Genomic DNA, 5,011 nt, shown 5'->3' on the forward strand with positions numbered 1-5,011 from the left:
AAAAAATTGATTTCTGGAGACTTTCTGGAATGCTTGTACCTACTGAATTAAGTGTGTGGGGAACCAAAACCAAAATATTAGGTGTGTGAATGATGTGACTATCTTTTAGAGTTGCTGCCAGTTATGGTAAAACATTGTTCAGAAAGCCAAGTGGCTCCCTACCCCTTTAGGGAAAAAGACTCTGGGGCGCCTGGGTGGCGGAGTTCGTTAAGTGTCCAACTTCGACTCGGGTCGTGATCTCGCGGTCTGTGAGTTCGAGCCCCTCATTGGTCTCTGTGCTGACAGCTTGGAGCCTGGAACCTGCTTCTGATTCTGTGTCTGCCTCTCTCTCTGCCCCTCCCTCGTTCTCTCTCTCTCTCTCTCTCTCTCTCACTCAAAAATAAATAAGCATTAAAAAACATTAGAGGCAAAAAGACTCTTTTCTTTCAGTTGGGGACAGAGTTGCACCAGCCGAGCATGGGTAGTAGGAAGACCATTAGAATCGGGGTCAAAATTCTAGTTTCGGTTCTCGAATGCACTGTGCCCTAGAATAAGTTTCCTCGCCTGCAAATACCAGCAGCACTGTTCTTTCTTCCTCCCAGGGTGTAGTTGGGCTCAAGTGAGGTTATATTTGGAGGTGACTTGACAGACCAATGACAGCGTTAAATAGGGCTTTCCTGTGTTGGAGGTATGAGAACTGAAATGAAGCAATGGGTCAAAATAAAAATGTCTCCTTCCCACCAAAAGCAAGCGAGGGGAAACAATTGTAGCACTCAGCCCTGGCTGTGCTGCTGTTTGGGATAATGTTCGTGGGCAGCTGCTTTTATTATTTTACGGAGAGAATTAACGCGAACCATCCTCAGGGAGTTTGGGATTGAATTCTCCTGTAATCCTAAATGCATTTTTTGAATCAAGCCACTGTTTGTCCAAGCTATGGTTACTTTCTGTTAATCGGGGTTTCAATAACAGAGATGTTAACTTCTATCTGGAAAATTTCAAACTAAACTTTTCTTTTGGTATTAAAAAACCATCAATCTGAATAATAGGTTTTAGGTGTGTGTTGTTCATAGTTGGTTGGACTCAACTTAGCCTTTGAATATTGTTTTGTAACAAATACCCTAAGGAACATTTTGGTACAGGCTCCTTTTGACCAGTATCTACTCTCTTTATGAACCGTGTCTTCCAGATGGGGTAGCATTGATTGTTCACCTGTGAATACGCACTTTGGAGTTAAACATTTTCTTCAGGTGCCTATCTAGGAATGAGACCATCCGGTTTGATCAAATTAGGCTTGTAGAGTAGCACTAGTCTCAGGGTGAAGTTTGTGAAAATATGGGACTGGAGATCAGGGCAAACTGGAATCTTATTACATGTAACCTTCATGCTTTAGTGTTATAACTTTAGGCAAAGCTAATAAAAAATGCAAAGGACTCTTAAATAATTTAAATTATCTAAAAAATTGAGCATATTCCTTCAAATAATAATGGCTTTCATGATCTGATTTTTTAAAAATTCATTTCTCATATCTTGAATTACTTAGAAGTGTAGATATCAAAGTAAGTTTGAGTTTATTTAAGATTATTAAATATATTTGTTATCATACAGCGTCAGAGAAGATTCCATTTTTTTAGCCTAGCGGTGATCATGTATAATGTTATGCAGTATAGAATTCCAGCAACATATCCAATAATGCCATTATAGCATAGAATTAATTTTTAGCACTCCTCTTTAAGATAGGGCTCTACAATGTGATTCCTTGATTACTTTGAACCATTATCCAATTCCATTAACTTTAAAAATAGTCGCATTGTATACCTGTTCCTATCTGCTTTCTAAAATAAATGCTTCTCTTATCATCATAAGCTTTACTGGGAAAGTATTCCTGTCATAATGTATTTTCATGACTATTTTGGTCAAGGAAAAGAATTGGGCATACAATGAACTGTGGTAATTGTGATTAAAATAAGTCAGATCATTCTGAAAACTCTTCCTCCTCTTCCTAAATAATTATAATAGAGAATTTTTACTTGCTAGCACATCGTCCTTTGCTGCTTCTGGTGCTGTGGCGGATAGCAATAAATAGTCTATATTGATTACTACTTAATTCTAATGGAAGTATACTAAGGCTGGCAACACATTATAGCTTAGCATTTAGTGCTAAGTTTTTAAACAGTTTTTAAAATTTAAAAATTGATAGAATTGCCCCGAATATGCTTTGGTTATTGGATTCGGATCATGCTATAAAATTATTCTCATTTCCTACCTTTTCTAAAGATTATTTTGTTCACAATTTATTTTCCTGGTACTCCATTGCTATTTTTGCCTAACTGAAGATGTGTCATTTCCATTTGAGCTCGGTTTGAAAATTACGAGCACCGTATTAGAGCAACACGTTTGAGATCAGTACAGAAGCACAAAAAATTAACGGACGAGAGCCATGTAGAGATTTTAAATTTAGTAAAAGTATTCAAATGTGCAATTTTAATCCATTAATCTGATTTGAGACTCCTTTTAAAAGAAATATTTCTCCCTTAACGAGGTTTTCTCATTTAAAACATATTGAGAGGACAAGCCTCTCGCCTAAAATAAATACTGGGTTTTGTTTTGTTTTGTTTTGTTTTTTGAAGAAAAAGGCAAGGGGAGAGCTTCCCTAATACTGGGCTATAATTTATTCTTAGTCAAAACCAGATTGCCATTTACATACTAGGTATTAAAAGCTAGTTGTAGTCATTAAAGGTGGTCTCTCTAATGCTTTGCATTAAGATATTCAATACAAGATTTATTTTTGAGCTATTTCAGGGCCACGAGGGAAGTTGTTTTCTTTATGAAGGGAATTCTGTATTTTACTTCATTATTTGTAGCCCTTTTTTTCTTTTCTTTTCTTTTTTTTTTTGTAAATATAAAACAGAGAAGGGGAGGTGGTTGTTTCTTTGAATCTGAATACAGTCTGTCTTCTTAATGAACCTGCAGCAGTACCCAGAAAACAGCTCCCTGCAAATAAACATGCTAGAAGTGATTTAGCCACAATGTCCAGACTGTGTAAACATCTAATTATTACAATAAAATTGTCAATAAATTTACATTACTGCTCCCTTTTCAAACGTTAACCAACTTTTTCTTCGCTTGATAAAAGAGCATAAATTGCATTTTTTATGTGTTGGTGTTTTTGTTTTCATTACACTTCTTGCTGCACTGTAGACAAAAGACCGCAAACCTTAATGCCCTGAGTTATTCCTGGATGGAGAACACTCCTACAGTTGTTTATTAACGTAATGCGCTGCGTTTCCTTTCACAGGGACACGGCCTCAGCGGCTTCACAATCTGATCTTTAGTCACGGCATTTAAAAAAAAAAAAAAAAAAAAGCCATAAAGCTGGTATTGTGGTCGCTGCCGCTTTAAGAGAGACACAAAGAATTAAGGCCTCTTATATTCCACTATTAGAATGGGAATTTAAGTTACATTAGAAGCACAAGATAAAATGGTAAGATGCAATAATTTCCTTTAACAAAGATTACGTCCAGTTTTCAGAATTATGATATCATGTTGAACATAATTGTGTGGAAGAACCCCCCCCCACCCCACCCCGTATTTCTTATATAACTGGTACATTAACATTAGAAAAGCAGAGTGATATTGAATTCTAATGAGGTCTGGCCTATATGCTCTGCTAGGAGAAGAATGAGGATAATTCATTTGTATTCTACAAAGCGCTCAGAAATCCACGCACATCCCTGTGGCTTCAGTGCGTGGTGCTGATCGTCTGTTCCTCCCGGGGAGGGGGTGGGATTCATTGCTTTGAACAGCATCTGAGCTGGGGAAGATAGTTAACCACTTTCCTGCTAGCTGTTGTTTCCTAATGACTATTTAATATGGTTGCTCTGTATCTGCATTTGCTTTACCTGTTCTCTCCGAGGGTCTTAAAAATTGCCATGCTTTTTCTGTTGGTGACAGTGCACCTCCGTAAAAAGCCAAACAAAGAAAGCGGAATGAAATTCAGCAGGGTAAATGTGACTTCCCCATCCTCAGTAAACATGTCGCTTTTAAGTAAACAATGAGATGACAGTGAGGTATTTGTTCATTAAAAAAAAAAAAAAAACAAAACCTGAAAAATGCTCCATTTGATCTGATATTGGCCGTTCGAGGAAAAACTGCATTCATTTGTGAGTCTTGCTGACATTCTGAGAAAACAGCCCATTTTGGAAAGTTATATTTAGCAAAACCAAGGAATGAAAGATTTTAGCAAATTGCCACGTAAAATGATCTGCACAAAAAGGCATTGGGGAAGTGAGCTAAGGCCTGTGCCAAACAGATGGTACCCCCTGCTGTGTTTTTGATTGAAAAAGAAAGGTAACATTTGCAGCCACGTCAAAGAGACAGTGATCAGCTGAACAAATTGGTCTCCGAAGTACCCCATCGCTGGAGCAAACCCCGCTGCAGGGGACAAGTGAGGCTGTATTTCAAAATAATGCTATGTTTGCGTCTTTCCGAAGTGAGGGGATATGTCCCCTTTTCATGCGGCAAAGGGAAGATGAGGTCTTTGTTGAAGGCGGCGGCAGTATTATCTGCAGAATAAGCAATAGAACTCAATAGCACAAGTGCCTGTTTTCTCTGATCACCCCCGAACGCCTGCAGATGATATTTGGGAAGACCCCGGCGGCTTTCTGAGTGTTGTTCAGCGTCCTGTGTAAGGTCTCCAGAGTCTACAGAGAAGAAATTGGTACACGGTTTACAAAAAAAAAAAAAAAAAAAAAAAAACAAAAAAAAAACCACACAAAAAACAACAACAACCAAAAAATAAACAGAAAAACAGATGGGAAAAAAAAAAAAAAAAACACCACCAAATCATCCAAAGGCATAGTTGGGGGAGGAGGAAGAAGGTAAGGGTGATGATCGGGAAACCTCTCCTTGCACTGGAATTCAATTCCAAAATACAAACAACACCAATGGCAAAGAGCGTGTCAGTGCGCGAGTGTGAGTGGATGCGAAGGAGGGGGGGGATTTTTTTTTTTTTTTTTTGGCTCATCTCAGCTGG

The sequence above is a fragment of the Herpailurus yagouaroundi genome, unplaced genomic scaffold (genome assembly GCF_014898765.1).
Source record: "Herpailurus yagouaroundi ecotype Mexico unplaced genomic scaffold, PumYag 100, whole genome shotgun sequence".
In the NCBI taxonomy this organism is placed as follows: Eukaryota; Metazoa; Chordata; class Mammalia; order Carnivora; family Felidae; genus Herpailurus; species Herpailurus yagouaroundi.